Here is an 18,377-nt window from a genome sequence, read left to right on the forward strand (position 1 = left end):
AAATTTCTTCATCAGTTATCAATTGGTTCATCTCTTCCTTTTGTTCTTGCGTAAGAACAGGAATATTGGCTTTCATCAAATATTCATCAATATCTGCATCACTAATCTTATCTCTAGCATACAACTTAGAATAAAAATCAACAAAGGTCTTTTTGATAAGACTCTGCTGGTACACTACCTTACCCTTGTGTTCTATTCTATCTATATTAGAAGCCCTTTGCTTCTTCCTTAACAAGTAAGCTAGCCATCTACCTGGTTTATTGGCATTACAAAAAAAATATTATGTCTAGCATACCGTAAGTTAGTTGCCACTTGATCAGCCATCAACTTATCAAACTGGCCTCTTAGTAAATTAATTACCTCTTTAGTCTTCCCATCCAATGGATTCAAAATTAAAGCCTTCTCTTTTTCCTTAATTTCATTCTCTAATTCTTTCCTCTTAAATTCCAAATTACGTCTATATTTATTGTTCAAATATATTAATACAAAATTTGGAATAAATGTTATCTTTGGGGGGAACAAAAGGAAGGTCTCTATTAGAATTTATAGATTGGCTGATTGTTCTAAGTATTGTATTATATATAATTGATTTGTATCTTAAGTGTATTTTATGTGTACATATACATATATGAATATTGTAGACAAGAAGGTATGTCAGTCTGTTTGTACCATGTCCAATGTTTTAAATAATAAATTTAATAAAGTATTAAAAAAAAGAAATTTCATACCAAATACCCAATACTTATCTTTTTATTTGTCTGTTTCCCACAGGTGGATCTCTCTTTTTTAAAGGGAGGCAGGATGTCAGAACCCATATTGTTTAAGGGGTTCTTTCTCATTCTATTCCTTCTATTATTCTGGGTTCTGCCATACTGTTGATCCTCAGATCCTGTCTATTATGAGTGGTATCAGCTTCTCCTAATAAAAGTTCCTTTTGGAAGAAACTGCTTCCATGAGTTCTCCTTCCTTAGGATGAGGTTTTGAAATGAGCCCTGACATTACCACTGGCTGTGCTGACGATTTGAGTTTAAAAACATAAGGAAGCCATACACATCACCTTCCTTACTCTAGGCAAATGTTTTAGCCAGACTGCCTTAAGTGCACTGACTTGTTGCCCAATCAGATTTGTTAAAATCTAATCTTCACACCCACTCTGTCAATACTTGGCCTTTGCCTGTGGGCTTGCTATAATATTAAGTGATCATTAACACAAACAGCCCCTAGTATGGTCTAACACAGAGGTCACCAACCTTTTGATGCTGGTGGCCTGGAGGAAAAGGGAGCAGCTGTGAAATTTGTGCATGCACGTGTGTGAATGGCACTAGCCCAGCGCTAGCAGCCCTCTTTGCACATGCACGCAGGTGCTAGCCACTCCTAGCACCACGTGCATGTGCAAATGGCCACGCAACCCACATGGCACTAGTAGCCCCATCTGCACATGTGCATGCGCTAGTCACCACCTCTGCTAGTGCCACGCACATGCACAAATGGGCCACACAATCCACACGTTAGTGGCCTGGTTTGCACAGGCGCTAGTCACCACTGCTGTTAGCCCTGCGCACATGCACAAACGGGTCTGCGGGCTCTAGTGTAAGTTGGGGTGAGTGCACACACTGGCCAGCCTGTCCTGTGGGCCTCGGCCCAGCAGTGGGCTACAGACCATAGGTTGGGGACCTCTGGTTTAACAGGTTCTCTTTTTTTTACTATTTGCTTTACAGATACATATCAAATCAACATTTGTTTAAAATTTTGGATGAAATTTCCTATTTTCCAGATCAACTGGACAGTTTTCCTAGTTGTTAGATATAACTTTATTGATTAGCCATTAGACCACACTAGAAAACAAAATATAAAATACAGAACAGTATTAAGATCACAAGTTAAAAAGTAGAATAAAAGTTATAAGTAAAAGAAAATGCAAATCATATTTCTCTGTCACCCTTATAATTTATCCCAATCAAATCCAAGTATGAAATTCGCAATTGCACTGTCTTGCACCTACCATTCTTTAGAGCTGGATTGATCAGAATAGTTGAATTGTTTCCATTGTCAAAATAAATTTACTTTAATGTAATGAAACACATTCTGGGTATTGGCAAAAGAGAAGGACTAAAGATTTCTACTTCTCCTGCTCAAACCAAATAAACAAAAATACACCTACATCTATTATTCAAAAATGTGGTTATTTACACATAAATTATATTACTATGAATAAATTAGCAGTACTGCTATTGCTTGTACTACCCATCGCTTCTAGTCAACCACAATGTCACTGAGAAAAAAGCATACAAAATGAAGATCCAGGTTCAAGGGGTAACAATGTATTTGATGAAGCCCTAAGGAAGATTAAGAGCCAATATCTCAGGCAATATCATAACATAAAAGTCAAGTGAAAGATAAATTGTTTGCATTTCTTTTGTCTTCCAGGTTAAGACAATCTATTGGGAATTGCCTTGGGAATCTTAAAATGGCTCACTGGACGATGGATATAACCCATAACAGAAGAATGGTTGGTGAAGATGATGGTAGTTGCAGAGATGGCTAAATTAATTTTTCTGATTAGAGAAAAAATGCCTGGTTGACTGGAAACCCATTATAAACTTTTTGTATAAAATAGAACAAAATTTATGATTTGTGGTTTTGATTAGAAAAAATGGATACCGTATTTTCCGGCGTATAAGACGACCCCTGACTTTTAAGAAGATTTTCAAGGTTTTCATTTTATACACCGGAAAATACTTACATGTCAGTTGCCAAGTGTCTGACACAAGTCCTATTCAGCCCCATCTGATGCAGATGGTGCAAAGCCTCCCTTTTGAAGCCCAAAGGGGCTTTTCCTTCCACCCACCCATTTGAGAGCACATTTGCAGACGGAGCAGCCGCGCGTCTGGAGCCAAGCCCCGCCCAGGAAACGGTCAGCCAGGTGGGCTCAGAAGACGCGCTGGAGAGGCGGGCTGAGGCGGCCATGCCGAGGCCAGCTGGTGAGGGCCGCTGCGTGGTCTGCGGGCGAGAGGGGCGCCAGGCCCGCCAGAAGTCCCCGGAAGTTCCTGGAACGGGCTGGCAGGCACGCTCTTCCCCGGCCCGCCCGAAGTCCCTAGAAGTTCCTGGAACGGGCTGGCAGGCACGCTCTTCCCCGGCCCGCCCGAAGTTCCTGAAACGGGCTGGCAGGCACGCTCTTCCCCGGCCCGCCCGAAGTCCCCGGAAGTTCCCCAAACTTGGAACGGCCTGGTGGCGGGCGGGCGCTCCCTCCCCGATCCGCCAGGGAGCGTCTCCCAAAGCGCAGCATCTGGCGGCCGGGAGTCCGTCAGCCTGGTCACTGGCGAGCTGGCCCGCGGCTAGGGCCGGGGTCCAGGAACAGGTAGCCGGGTACGGGTGGGGGGAAGGAAAGCCGGGCGTGGGCTTCTGCAGCTGGTTGCGAGGCCGGATGCAGGCGTCTGCCGGGAGAGATAGCGTGTAGCAGTTGAGCATCTGCTTATGCTCAGATGCCGCTTGGGTGAGGGTGAGGGGCTTCCTGCCGCTCCCGGGGTCTGGCGTTTGCAAGGGGAGGGGAAGGGGCTTAGAGGCTCTTGGGGGTGGGAAGGGAGAGTCACGATGGAGGGGGGGACTGGACTAAGGAAGCTTGAAGATGCTTTGCAAGAACGGGGACGCTCGACTGTTTTGCTTTTTTGCGGCGTATAAGACGACCCCCCAACTTTTGAGAAGATTTTCATGGGTTCAAAAGTCGTCTTATACGCCGGAAAATGCGGTAATAGAAAAAATAACTTTTGTTATTGAAGTTCAGAGATAACTGTATTTCTTATAACTGTATACCATTAATTTGGTGGAGTATGCATATATGACCTGTTGATAAATTTGTACTATGCAGGGGGTTGGTGTTTGTTCCAACCTACTATGCACACTCTGCCAAGAATGTGCTCACTGAAATTAGGTTAGATAAACTTTGGGCATAGTTTAGTATATTGATGTTTCTGTCTCAACTCTTGGTAGTAGACAATTCAAGACCACGTGCCAGGAGTCACTAGGAGCGACTAAGAATCATTCTTACAGTCAAGTAAAAGACATTCTGAAAGAAAGAACAAAACAGCTGCCAAATTGTTAATATAATTAGTACATATTTACTATTACAGTTAAGGCCATGTTTCTATGCTCAAAAACAAAATCCACTGATTACATTTAAGCATACTCTATGAAGCTTATTGTTTTTGGCAGAACTTTGTGAATCTGTACTGTAGCTACTTGAATGTAAAAATCAGCATGAATTTATCACAGCACTTTTTCCAAGCATGAGTCTTACATAAGAATTGTACATGGATTAATAAAAGTATCACAATAGTTCCCTTTCCTCAGTACTATCAAACAAAGAAATTATTCATTTCCCAAACACTGATTGTAAAAGTTTGGGTTTTTAATGTTGAACAGTTCTCTTCACTGTACGCAGAGAATAATTCTGTGGGCAAAATTAATGAATTACTTATTTATTTATTTATTTATTTATTTATTTATTTATTTATTTAATTTAATAAGGTCACACTGTAAACCAGACTAACTGTTCATATAGCTTGCAGCCCAAAAACATGAATGTTTTATGCAGCTAGTAGCATTGGGGTGAAAAACAGCCTTAAAATAACCACACTTTTTCCCCAATAAAATTAATGCTAATCAACATGGGAAAATTAAAATACAATAGTCTGTTTACCAAGATCAAGGTTGTTGTTTTTTTAAAAAAAATATCGATCAACGAGATTCAGTTTCTTTGGCACCATTAAATTGATTTTATGGAAATACTGGCACTCAGACAGAGGTAAAAAAAAAGTCCTATATGGGTAACAATTAAGCCAGGGCTTTTCAACTGATGGTACACATACCGCTGGTGGTATGCAAGCACTGGGCTGGTGGTACGTGGCGTTGCCTTCCTCCCTTCCCGCTCCACTCCTTCCCAGCTCACTTGGTTGCAGAAAAAATGCTGCAAAAACTCTAAGCCACACAAAGAGAGCAGGCACAGAGCAAAGCCCAGCCCTCCCCAGGGCCATATGGATTTGCCAACTAATTGGTACGTACGGCCGGCCCACACCTCCGCTGATGGGCTCCAGTCCACGGAGAGCTCCTGGCGGATTGATGGCATCCTGGCGGCAGCCCTGGCCAGTGAGGAGGCTGGGAGGGAGGTGGCGGCCTGGTGCTGGGGCTGCCAGGGCTCAAGCGCCAGGATCAGCACTGATTTGCAGCTGATCAGTGCTTCTTCAGGGCTGCCAGGACTCAGCAGAAGCACCAGGATCAGCGTCAGGCTCCATCTGGAGCTTGGCGGTGATCCTAGTGCTTCTGCTGAGCCCTGAATAAACACCAATCACCTGGAAAGCAACACTGATCCCTGCTCACACACACACAAACACATGCAAGCAGTTACAGCTGAAGGCGTTTCAGCCTTCAACTACAGCTCCCAGTGCTTGCCCCCTCACAGGGCTCCTGATTGGCCCTTCACCCAGGTGCCCCGCCCCCAGGGAGAAGCGCGGCCCTGTCCAAGGCACACATGGCCGGGAAGGCGCATCCCAGTTACTGGTAAGGCGATCGGCCAGCTCCTCTCCCATTCCCTGCTCTGTCCGGCTTGAGCATTGGTACTTCCAAAGGTGGCCACTTCAAGGTCATATGGGCAGCCCTCGGCCACTCCCCTCCCCTCCACGCCTCCAAACCAATCCCCAGGCCAGTGTGTCTGACTGAGGAATTCTGGGAGTTGAAGTCCAGAAGTGGCTTGTAATTGGGTGATGCCATTAAACTCTTGTGCTGAGCGGGAGGGCGTGCCGCGTGGCTCTTGCTATTCTATAGGCTGTGGGGGCCACCGCCGAGGGGAGAGTTATTTTGCGATGGGGGCAGGTGAGACAGGAGGGGCAGTTATGGCGGGAAAGACGAAAACACTTCTGAGTGGCCTCATCATGGCTGCCACCGCCTGTTATGGGTTGTGGTTCTTTCAATCCTGGTGCACAGCTCCGGTAAGCGGGCAGGTGAGCACGAGATAGTTCAGGGCATCCCCAGCTGCCCCTTTTCCTCTTGAGCCTCTTTCTGGTAATGGAGGTCTTCCCCGCAAGCGAGCTGGGCAGGAGCCCAGGCGACACCGGCGCTTGCGGCAGCACAGACCCGAGGGATGCTTCATTCCCACTTGGCCTCTCACAAAGGAAGGAAGGAAGGAAGGAAGGAAGAAAGGAAGGAAGGAAGGAAGGAAGATAGGGACAATGGGAGGGAAGGAAGGAAGGGCCAAAGAGGGAAGGAAGGAAGGAAAGGGAGGCTGGGCAGATTGTGGGCACTGGCGGCGGCACCAGCACGGAGGGCAAACCCACACGAGCGGGACAGATGCACACATCAGAGGTGCTGCCTGGGGGTGGAGGGTTATCGCACGCGCCAGCGCAACTCTGCGCTAGCACCGCTGCCAGTACCTGCAATCTGCCCGGCATCCCCTCTGTCTGCAAGCATCGCCTCTGCCGTGTGTGGCTGTCCTGCTTGCGTGTGCGATCGCCCTCCGGCCCCAAGCAGCGCCTCTGCCGTGCGCATTCCCGGCAGCCAGTCAGGAGGATTCCTGGCCAGAGAGAGGGGGCAGGGGAGACAGCCGGCACCGTGCCCAGCAACAGGGACCTTGATTTGACTCAGCCACCTCTCCAGCGTCTCCCAGAGGCATCTCCAGTGTCTTTCCTTCCAAAGTTGAAGAGCAGCTACAGTGTATCCTGACTTGAAAGGCAGGTGGGGAATGCAGCAACCGGAGCAGCCCCTTAGTCCTAAGGATGCACCTGGCTCGGAAACCGGGCAGGCGGGCTGGCTCAAACACCTGGAGTGAATCTCTGTTTGGTTTGCGCAGGGAAAGCAGGACCAATTGGAGGAGAAGCTGCAGCTGGAGGCAGAGTCTGTGATTTTGTCCAGGCTGGGGTCTGGGCAGCGTAGCACTGGACAATGGAAGAGAGGGAGGGAAGGAGGAAGAGACAAAGGAGGAGGAAAGAAAGGAAGGAAAGAAGGAATGGAAAATGGGAGAGGGAGGAAGGAGGGCACCCACCCCAGTACCACCCCCCTCCACCAGAGACCCATGGATTCCCCCCCACACACAAGTACCCTGCAACCTGAGTGATGAGCTGCCCCCCGGCCATTGACTTCGCTTCTCAAAAAGTTGCAAAAGGTGATCACATGACTCTGTGACTGTCATAAGTATGAATCAGTTGCCAAGCAATGTAAATCACATGACCCTGGGGATACTGCAACAGTCATAAGTGTGAAAAATGGTCATAAGTCACTTTTTTCAGGGCCATAACTTTGAACAGTCACTAAGCGAATTGTTGTAAGTCGAGGACTATCTGTACTTTATCATTTTTTTCCTTTTTTTCTTTTTTTGGTCAAGTTTTTGACACCTTGCTGGGCAACTGGTGGTACTCGGACATTGCCTTATCCTAAAAGTGGTACAATGGGTGAAAAGGTTGAAAAGCCCTGAATTAAGTGAGGCAGTGTGAAGGTAACAGAATATTACTCTGAAAGTGCTGAATGTCAGACACTAAGTAGAATCATACTGTATTTGATTAGTTTCTGAATAGGAGGTTTGCCTAGAACACAGGTCGGCAACCTGCGGCTCCGGAGCCGCATGCGGCTCTTTGAGCCGTCTCTTGCAGCTCCCAGCCGCCCGGTGCGCGCGCACCTCTTCCAACGGGCAGTGGTGCGCGCGCACCTCTCCAAATGGAGAGTGGCACCGCCCGTTTGGAGAGGTGCACGCGCACCTCCCCGAATGGGCGGAGGTGCGCGCGCACCTCCCCAAACCTTTGGAGAGGTGCGCGCGTACCTCCGCGCGAATGGGCAGCGGTGCCGCTCTTTCAGGAAGCCCGCCTCGGCCCGTCTGTGAAGCTGCCGAAAGCGGCAGCTTAGCAGACGGGCCGCGGCAGCTTCCGCAAAGAGCGGCGCCCCTGCCCATTCCGAGAGGTGCGCGCGCACCTCTCTGAACGACCGGAGGTGCGCGCGCACCTCCCCAAACCTTTGGGGAGGTGCGCGCGTACCTCCGCGCGAACGGGCAGCGGTGCCGCTCTTTCAGGAAGCTGCCGCTTTCGGCAGCTTCCTGAAAGAGCGGCGCCGCTGCCCCTTCGCTTTCGGCAGCTTCCTGAAAGAGCGGCGCTGCTGCCCCTTCGCACGGAGGTACGCGCGCACCTCCCCAAAGGTTTGGGGAGGTGCGCGCGCAACTCCGGTCGTTCGGAGAGGTGCGCGCGCACCTCTCGGAATGGGCAGGGGTGCCGCTCTTTGCGGAAGCTGCCGCGGCCCGTTTGCTAAGCTGCCGCTTTCGGCAGCTTCACAGACGGGCCGCGGCGGGCTTCCTGAAAGAGCGGCACCGCTGCCCATTCGCGCGGAGGTACGCGCGCACCTCCGGTCGTTCGGAGAGGTGCGCGCGCACCTCTCGGAATGGGCAGGGGCGCCGCTCTTTGCGGAAGCTGCCACGGCCCGTCTGCAAAGCTGCCGAAAGCGGCAGCTTTGCAGACGGGCCGTCGCCATCGGGCAACCGGGAACCGGTTCCATCTCATTTTTTTAAAAATGGCAGCCGCGTGCGTCCGCGCATGCGCAAAAAACCTTTTTGCGCATGCGCGTGCATGGACACACGCACGCGGCTCCCTCTTTTTTTAATTTGTGATGGAACCGGTTCCCAGTGGCTCTTTTTCTTTTTTAGGTTGCCGACCCCTGGCCTAGAAATACTGGTTGCTAAAGACTTAAAAGCCACTATAGTGGTTTAAGTCCTTTTGTAAGCACAGAAGTTCACTGGGTGACTCTGGGCAAAACCGTCTCTCTTCCTCAATCTATTTTACAGGGCTATTGCAGAAAATAGAGGAAGGTATGCTGTATATGTCTTAAGCTCTTAAACTCTTAAATTAAATCCAGGATATAAATCTGATAAATGAATTAGTGGACTAAGCATGTGTTTTACTTTCAGTTATAATTTATTAGACAGCATTTGCCATGGTAGATTAAAAGGATAACATGTAATAAGCAGCTTAACCTATATCCCATACTGAAGTTCTTTTCATATGTAAATATTTATTTATATCCCATCTTTATTGTTTTTACTATATTTATTATAATAAATAACTCAAGATGGACAACATATCCAATACATATCTCTGTATTATCTCTGGTAATCCCTTCTCTTTCCCCACCGCTGCTGTCTCCTCCCTCTGGGTTGGGGGGGTGCTTTTGGAGTCTAAGTTCTTCTGCCCCCCGTTTGGGAAATTGAGTTCTGCTGTCCTCCAGTTTATCCCGGGGTTCCATTTCTTCAGCCATTCCAGTCCTAGAATCATTGGGCATTCCATGCCTGGGGCCACTATACACGTTATGTCCTCCTCATGGGGCCCCAGTGATAGGTGGATTGGTAAAGTGGCTAGGGTGGCTGGTCCTCCCCCTGCTATCGACCCATCTAATTGACTAAAAGAGATTGGTTGTTTTAGCTTCCTCACTGGGATGCTCAATCTCTCCACCAGCGTTGGGCTGATAAGGCAGCTGATGCACCCAGAGTCTATCAGAGCTTTTATTTTGGCTGCTTCAGGCATAGGGGAAGCTAATATAGTCACTGTCTTAAGTATGGGTGGAAGGGGTCCACTTACCAATGGTTCTCCCTCTGAGCTGTCTTCCGAGTTGTCCATCGTCCCTGCGGTGCAGGCCAGAGTCCAATCCCAGTTCCTGGCAGGAAATGTGGACTCTACAGCCTCTGTCCCCTTCATGGAAGATTCTTTTGTGTTGCCTTGGGGCTTCCCCAGGTTCTTGGAGGATGATGCCTCTGGTTTTCGTGGGGGGGCTTTTGAACGACATTCTGCAGCACGGTGGCCCTCTCTCCCGCAGTTGAAGCAACCTGTTGATTTTTTGGCTGTGGCTGGTGGTTTTTCCCCCTCGCGTGTTTGCTTGGGTGGCAGGTGGCCCCATGGTTTTCCTCTGCGGTGTTTCTTCAGTAGGTCTATTTCCACTTCCTCCGCCAGGATGTACCAGTCGTCGAGATGGGGTGGGTCTCCTCGAGGCAGACAAGCGTCATACAGGTCGTAGTTTAGACTGTCTTTGAAGGGGCTGAGGAGGATGTCTTCTGGCCAGTTCAGCTTGCTGGCAATGGCTCGGAATTCTTGGGTATAATCAGCCACTGCTCGCCTTCCCTGCCTCACCGTTTTGATTCTCTCCCGGGCCTTACGGTCAGCCAAAGGATCCTCGAACCGCCGCCTCAAAGATGACATGAATCGGTTGAAGTCGTTGAGTTCTGGGGCGTTGGAGTCATGCAAGTTCACCACCCAGTCTGCAGCCGTCCCGTCCAGGGCAGATTGCACAATTCGGATGCGTGCTTTGTCACTGGGGATGTCCCGTCCGTACTCTTCCATGTAGCTGAGGACTTGGGTTAGGAAAAATCCCAGTCGTGATGGCTCCCCCTTGAATTTGACTTCCAGGGGCGGGAGTCTTTGGCTGGAGCGTTGTCTGCGCCGGGGCCGGTATCGCTCCTCATCCTGGTCCCCGTCTGTGGTTCTGGGGTGGGTGGGTACTGCTGAGGTAGCAATTCCTGTTCCATTGGATGGCCCCGGGGTTTCAGGTGTTGGATCCCCTCCGTTACCTTTCCAGTTACGTCCCCAGGCGCTGCCTCGGTTGCGATTTCCAGCTCTCCTCCCTCAGTGAGCTCAGGGTTGCTTTCATCAGATCAATGGCCTTTTCCAGGATCCGCTCCTCCTCCCTGGCGTGCAGGGAACTCTCCATCTCTTGCCTCCATTCCGGTTGGAGGTTACTCTGCCTCAGGGTCGCTTCTCCCGAAGCCTTTTCCCACTCACTTTTCCTTCCAACGCCCATCGACCATCGGGGTTTTCGGTCGTACTGCTCCACCGCTTCTTCCCCGGGGGAATATGCTGCTTCAGCTTCCCATTGTCTCTGGGATTCCATTTGGGGGGAAGACTCCCCCTCCATGGGGCTTCCCTCCTCTCTTGCTTCGTCGCCAGACATTGTATTTGTTGCAAAGTCCCCCGGTAAGGTTTTCCCTTCCAGGTTGACTCTTAAAGCTGATTCCGTCTACTGTCAGGACCCACCTCAATCCACATCTTAGGAAATAAGAACTCTTGGATGCAAGTTTAGTCCAAAAGGGAAATGTTTACTAGGATTGAATCGATTGTGGCAATACAAGACGGAATCTAACAAAGTTACATTTCAATCCTATATAAAGCATTCCCATTTCAGCCCCTCCCCTCATCCATTTGGTCAGATGTCAGGCCCTTCCATGGGAAAGGGAACTCTCCTTGGTTTTATGGTTATTGCTTCCTTTTGTGTTCAAATGTTCCCTGTTGTTTGAAGATACCTAAAGTCTGACCTCTCCCCCCCTTCGGAGAGATGGCAGAATCCCCAGAATAAGCACATTGTTCTACCTATACATTTATGAAATGTGATATACATGGATTCTGACAGGAATATCGATTAGTCCAATAAAATAAATAAAAGTCTTACAGACAGCAAGGATGGTTTGCTCCAGTGACCATAGAAGACAGTTTTGCCCCCCTACATATTAAAAAAATGACTCCTATGTAGAGAGCAAAGGAGGAAAAAAACTAATTAAAGAACATTCTGTAGAGCATTCTGTATGGCCCCTTTACGACCTTTGGACTCCCAGAATTCCTGAAACAGCCATGGTCAGGAATTCTAAGAGTTGAAGTCCACAGGTTGTAAAAGGGCCATAATTGCCCACCTCTGCTCTAGAGATTGGAGAAAACCTGGGAAGTAGGAAAAAAATATTTCCCAGATGATTTGCCAATTAAAATTAAGCACAGTTTCTTTCTCCAGCCACTTTTTACTCAAAGTCTAATTTGAATCACACAAATTTGCTTTTAAAATAGAAGTTGGCTGGTAATGCTGTTTTATACAGACTGATATTTTTCAGGTCAAGTCAGGGTATCATTGCCAAATTGATTAATTACTGCTCAACTACCACTCTTCAACTATAATATATTATTAAATTTAATCATATAAACAAGATGAATAATGAAGGCATCCAAGTACAGAATAAGACTACGGAGATAACAGTAGTAGATGCAAAAAAACAATCGCCTCTCTTTCCTTTAATCATCAGGAAAAACCAACTTGCTAGTCCAAAGCCCTAAAATTTTATTTCTCTGTTCCATATCAGAACATCAAAAGATTATGTCTACTGACTTTCCATCAATCCACAGATGGAACACAATTAAATGCATTCAGAAAATGCATGCATGTTCAGTTATTAATACAAAGAGCTATCTAAAATACAGTTTTACTGTTACTGAAAAGCATGTTAGATGTTACAAATCGGAGCACAGAATTTTCTCAGAAGCTAATTGGATGCTAGGCCAGTTTTTATGTAATATATCAGGTAAAATCCATTTTCACTATCTCAATCAGAATGAAGGCAGCCTTAAGAGAGTTCATTTGTAGTATCTGGATGATTTTATTATGTATTTCCTTTTTATATATAAACAAATCTCAGTATTGGTTGTGTAGGGACAAGTCCTTCTAGATTTTTTGTTACTGAAAAAAAGTAGTTCAAGAAAACTGGGAATATTTTCCAACCCTATCCTAATAATGCAATATGAATAAAAACTGAGATACACAATCTATGTGCCCAACCCCCAGTCCGTGGACCAGTACTGGGCCATGGCATGCACAAACAAGGAAAGCACTCAAAACCATGTGCCCTACGGTCCACAGAAAAACCTCTCTTTACAGAACTGGTCCCTAGTGCCCAAAAAGTTGGGGACCTCTGCTCTTCTGTATCCAGGAGTTCAGGAAACCATTTTTATTTTGTTGTATTCATTTTTAATATGTATACCATCTCTTTTTGTTCAACTCAAGGTGGCATATATAATGCTATTTTCTCAACAACAACCATTTGAGTGAGATAGGTTGGGCTGAGGTAGAGTGATGTGCCCAATATCAGCCAGTCAGCTTCCATTTCTAAGGTGGATTAGGACTCTTAATTTCTAGTATAGTTCTTGTTTTTATTCTGAAGCCCCTGGTGTCATTTTCTATGCTATTAACAGTGTCCCACAATATTCTGGGAACATTTCTTTTTTAAGAGATGAAGCCTTGCATCAACATTTCTATTTTTCTCTTCTCCATTATTAGAAAAGCTATGCTGGATTGGAAGTCTCCTACAGATTTAATGTTCTGTTCACAAAAATGAAACCATATAACCAATACTTAGCAAGCATTTTATTAAATAAATATTCTATATTTAATTGGCAATGTTTGTGTATATTACCATATTTGATATTAAATACAAGAATCATATGAATAAACATGGATCCAAATCCTAAATGAAGTACAAGTAGCCATACTTCTTTTATAAAAATGGCATTCCTTATAAACATCAGTGTTAAACTGAACTGGTGGCAGTGTAGCTACCAATGCCATGCTTTATCACTTCCAGTACAAAGATGCAACAAAGAATGACTGCCTCTTTTAAAAGAGCCTTGGTGGAGCAGTGGGCTAATGCCTCCTTAAGTAACACCAGCTGCCTGCAATTAGTGCAGGTTCGCATCCCACCAGGCTCAAGGTTGACTCAGCCTTCCATCCTTCCGAGGTAGGTAAAATGAGGACCCAGATTGTTGGGGGCAATTAAGCTGACTTTGTAATAATGCCGCTTGGTGTGTGTGTGAAAGCCCTAATAAGCAGGCATATACATAGAATGAAGGCTACTGCTAAGCTTGTAAGCCGCCCTGAGTCTTCGGAGAAGGGCGGGATATAAATGGAATTAAAATAAAAATAAATAAATAAAATAAATAAAAAACATAAAATGCAGCAATAGTCTTTTTGCATATTGATAAAGATATTTCAGATTTTTGTAACAATATTGCATATACATACATATATTCAGTTACTTTCTGAAAATAGATAAGTAGCTTTAAAGATAGAGCAGTAATCTATTGTTATGGTAAAGTTCATTCTCCAAATTATTTAAATAAATACTATTTTATATAAACCTGTATTGCCACAATACTGTACATAGCCAAAAAAGATTCAGCACTGTAAATATTCAATTAAGACTTATTTCAGTCTTACAGAAGCACTCAGCAACTTATCAGAATTACCACTCAGCAAAAAGCATCACACACATACCAATATACAGTATAACCTGAGATAATGCATCCAATTCACATGCAGCAATCTAATGGATGTAAATTGACTGGAACTTATTCACTGGTTTTTATTTTATTTTTTTATTATTTTAATTCCATTTATATCCCGCCCTTCTCTGAAGACTCAGGGCGGCTTACAAGGTTAGCAGTAGCCTTCATTCTATGTATATGCCTGCCTATTAGGGCTTTCACACACACACCCCAAGCGGCATTATTACAAAGTCAGCTTAATTGCCCCCAACAATCTGGGTCCTCATTTTACCTACCTCGGAAGGATGGAAGGCTGAGTCAACCTTGAGCCTGGTGGGATTGCAGGCAGCTGGTGTTACTTAAGGAGGTATTAGCCCACTGCTCCACCAAGGTTTAATAATAACCTGTGTCATTTAAAAGACTAAAATGCATAAGATTATACATAGGTTTTCATAGTCAACAGTCCACTTTCTCAAAAAAATTTTTAAAACACATTATGCCATAAAAAACTTAAGTTGGTTTTTAATGGGGACAAAAATTGTCTGTTTTTGTTAGAATACTCCTACTGCTTTGGACATTCTGTGGGGAGTGATTTATATCCTTTGTAGAAGGATATATTTATCTGAGTAAGAGTTATGTTGGAAGTTAAGCAACATAATTATGATACTGTTTTATTTTAAGTAGTTACTTAATGCTGTAGAATTTTGAAATGATCAGAAATTCCTTATCAGCTATAAACTGCTCATAGCAACATGTCAGTCCTTAGTCATACAACTTCAAAGTTAAAATGAATTAAAGTATTGCTTTTTCAAGTATGAGGATAGTTTGCCTACATAAAGTTTGACTAGTCATCTATATCAAGGAGTAGCAGTGACATAAAATAATCTGCAAGCAGCAGAGCCGTTGGGAATCACCAAGCATGTAAACAAACCTGAAGTAGACTTATGTTTTGGAAAAGGTAACAAAATAAGCAAAATCTAGTTATATTCCTGGACTTCATAAACAAGCTTTCTGAATCAGGCCTCATACCATGTGGGTTGACAAAAAGTTGGGATTATAAATCAATTTTGAAAAATGTGACACTGCATTATTTACATCTGGCAAAAAAAAGTATATCAACCTAGCACAGAGCAAGAAAGGTTTACTGCATTAACTTTGTCTTTATTCTGTAAAAAGATCTAGTTTAATATCAACTAATAAGTAATCCAAGTAAAAAGCTATAATACTGAATTGAGCACAGAAACAGCTCTGACAACCTGTTACTTCTATTATTCCTTTGCGGGAAAAACAATCATAAAAAGTATTGAACTGAAATATCCATACTGAACCTTCCTCAGTATTTCATTTCAGAAGCCATCAAAACCCAAAACCTCTTCTTTATGAAGCTTATGTACAATTAAGTCTATGCAAATATACCTTGCAAATGCAGTTTTTATATCACACTATTTAAAGGCTACTTGATGCAGCTTTAAAGCTAAGCTTAAGAAAAACTTGGCAGAAAGTGAAGGATAGGTGATTCTTTTTGTTTCTATGTGTAACCCACCATGTCAATAAGTAGGCCAAGGGTTCATAGAGGCAAGAATAACGTGTACACACACACACACAACCCAAATTAAAATAGGTAATTACCATGACACTGGTCAAAACAAAACATGGGAGAGGAAAACGGAAGAGAAAAAAGACAAAGCCAATGTGTAGACGTCATTTGCAGGGGTGAGCCAATGAGGTCCTCATAAAGAGGACTCTCGTCTATCTGAACTTTTAGCATGCAACAGGTCTTAAGGCTGCAGCCTGAAAAGAAGCCGAGCGCTTTTGTAAAACTCGCCCTTCACTGGGAAGACCCCAAGAACTTCTTGGCCAAATCACCCATGGAAAACTTCAGGAACGGCCTCAGCGGCAGGCTCCATTCAAGGAGCCCAGAGAAGGGACTCCCTCCACGCTGGGGTTACACAACCGCGACACCATTTTCCGCGCTCCCGTTCCCTCCCCCACCCCTTACTTCAGTTTAAAAGGCACTCCCCTCTCCCGGGTTCAAGTTCAGCAGTCCCCTTGGCCGCAGCCCTCATCCCTCATCCTAGCCAAGGCAAAACGGCCAGAAAAGCACGGAATCTCCCTTCCCCCCTCTGCAGCCATATTGCTTAAACCAGATGAAACGAAATAAATATCAACCTGACGCCCCTGGGATCCAATTAGGGGTCCGGGAGGACAATCGGCCACCCCCCCCCCCACCCAAGGCTCTCCTTTCAATCAACGCAAGGCCCGAAGAGTTGTTTCGGCCCATTTCAAAGCTTGGGGGTTGCCACAAGGAAACGCAGCCCATTCCGCTGGGAAAATAGAGGGAGCGGGGGAATCCGAGGGCCAATCCAGCTCGAAGGCCACCGAAACGTGAGGCGCAAACGTCCACCCATATAAACAATAGTAAATCGCCCATCCATTACAACCGGGGAATAGGAGGCAAGTTGAAATCGCGCTGGAAAACATGGGCCTCCCGAGGCGTTGTCGGCGGCGCCGACCCGCATTTGTCAATTTCTTTGGGGAGTCCCCAAAAGGCCGGCCGGAAAAACTCACCTCCCTCCTCGTGTAAAAAGGGCCTGCTCGCCCTCCAGGAAGCCCCCGAGGAAAGTCTCAAGTTCTGCCAACGCCTCTAGTAAGCCAAGTTCTTTTCACTTGCAGCCCATGGTGGAACTCTTCTTTCCAACCCTGAGGTCCCGAGAGCGTGAAGGCAAATTGTAAATCTCGAGCAGCCCTCGTAGCTCTTCTCTCCCTCTCCCGCCCTTCTTCCTCCTCCTTTTCTACCTCCACCACTACCACCACATCCACTCCGGTGGCGGAGAGGATGAAAAGGAAGTCCGAGAGACTGGCGAGCAGGAAAACGGAAAGTTTCGGGGTGCAGAATGGCGGTTAGGTGGTGCTACTGTTCACGCTCATGACTTCGAGAGCAGTTAGTGTGCTCGGAGAGCGAAGTGCATGTGGAAGTCCAGGGCCAGCCTCTCCCTGCTGCAACTCTACGAGAGAACGTAGCAGCAGGCAACGGCTGGCAGAACCCGGCTGACTAAGCGGTCTCTGGGGCTGGTGGTGGAAATCAGCAATATTGATCTTCAAGTAAGAAACCCGGAGAGAGGGGGCGGGATGGGTTTATCAGCAATTCTGCCTTTATGATTTGCAACGAATAAAAACATCACCCCCTACCCCGACCATCAAATGAATTTCTCTTCCAATTGCAGCGTCCTGAAATAACTCCTTAGTCATTTTTAGGTGTAACTAAAATGTTTTGTTCCACCAAAAAGGAATTCTTGCCCACCCCACCAGCCTTCTATTGTTCGAATGAATTCTTAATTCTGAGAAGTCAGAAAAAATGGACTAAAGGGTAGGGAAACCTATATTTACACAATCTCCTATGGACCAGTGTTATTTATCAATCTTATTTTCACTCTCCTTTTAATAAGAGAAAGTGTACCATAGGATAGAGACAGTCATAATGCTGATTTATATTATGACTAACACTAAAATATTAGGTTTCTGTTAGGAAATGCATAAGAACAATGTAATACACTATTTAATAGTGTGTATGTGTGCAGTTATAACATTAAGACTGTTTTTAAGCAGCTAAATTTATATGAAAAATCTTATACTTTTGTTTACATCCAGTTTCTAAAATTCAAGTAGTAATTTTGTGTCAAAATGTAACCTACTAACCGACATCAGAATACAATGCTTTTGCAAATTCAGTATTTTGTATTTGGAAATTCACCAGTAAAAAAAGGGAGAACAACCCATAATATTTATATACCTATATACTTTTATGAAAACCAGTGCTGCCATGGTATAATTATATTTAAATATAGACTTACACTATCTCCATAACTGTTATTCAGTGGAATAGGTACTATTATTCTTAGCCCTAGATGTAGATCTTGATGTTCTTTGTCTTGAATTAATCCTCCTCTTCTTATTTTTCTCTAGGCTGGTAGAGCTTCTTTCTAAATTACAACAGTCATTTCATAGAAAAGAAACAGTGCAAATACATGATGCAACATTACCCTGGTTACATGTGCCTCCCATCCCCCAATCTCTTTACTGGTGAGAGTGCTGTGTTTTTTCTGCCTGCAGGGTCACTTTGTGGCTGATTGATTCTCTTTTTGCCTTGCTCAGTCATTCAGATTTGGAAAGTAAATAACAAGCTGACATCATTACTGCTCTCTGCATTACTGTGACACATTCCAGTGCTACCAAGTACACTCTATTAGTTGCACAGAAAGAAAAATGAGTAGCTTGATCAATTTGAGTATA

The 18,377-nt window shown here is 45.3% G+C and overlaps 1 protein-coding gene across 4 annotated transcripts in view; it reads right to left on the reverse strand.

Annotated features, from left to right (window-relative positions):
• The window catches only part of TBL1X (transducin beta like 1 X-linked), a 298,248-nt gene extending 281,045 nt beyond the window's left edge, over positions 1 to 17,203 (reverse strand). For all 4 annotated transcript variants that reach the window (XM_083362701.1, XM_083362702.1, XM_083362699.1 and 1 more), the window contains exon 1: positions 16,656 to 17,203. The gene's annotated coding sequence lies outside the window, so the exon portion shown is untranslated. The remainder of the gene's footprint in view (positions 1 to 16,655) is intronic.
• Positions 17,204 to 18,377: the final 1,174 nt, after the last annotated feature.

The sequence above is a fragment of the Vipera ursinii genome, assembly GCF_947247035.1.
Source record: "Vipera ursinii genome assembly, chromosome: 4".
Taxonomy (NCBI): domain Eukaryota; kingdom Metazoa; phylum Chordata; class Lepidosauria; order Squamata; family Viperidae; genus Vipera; species Vipera ursinii.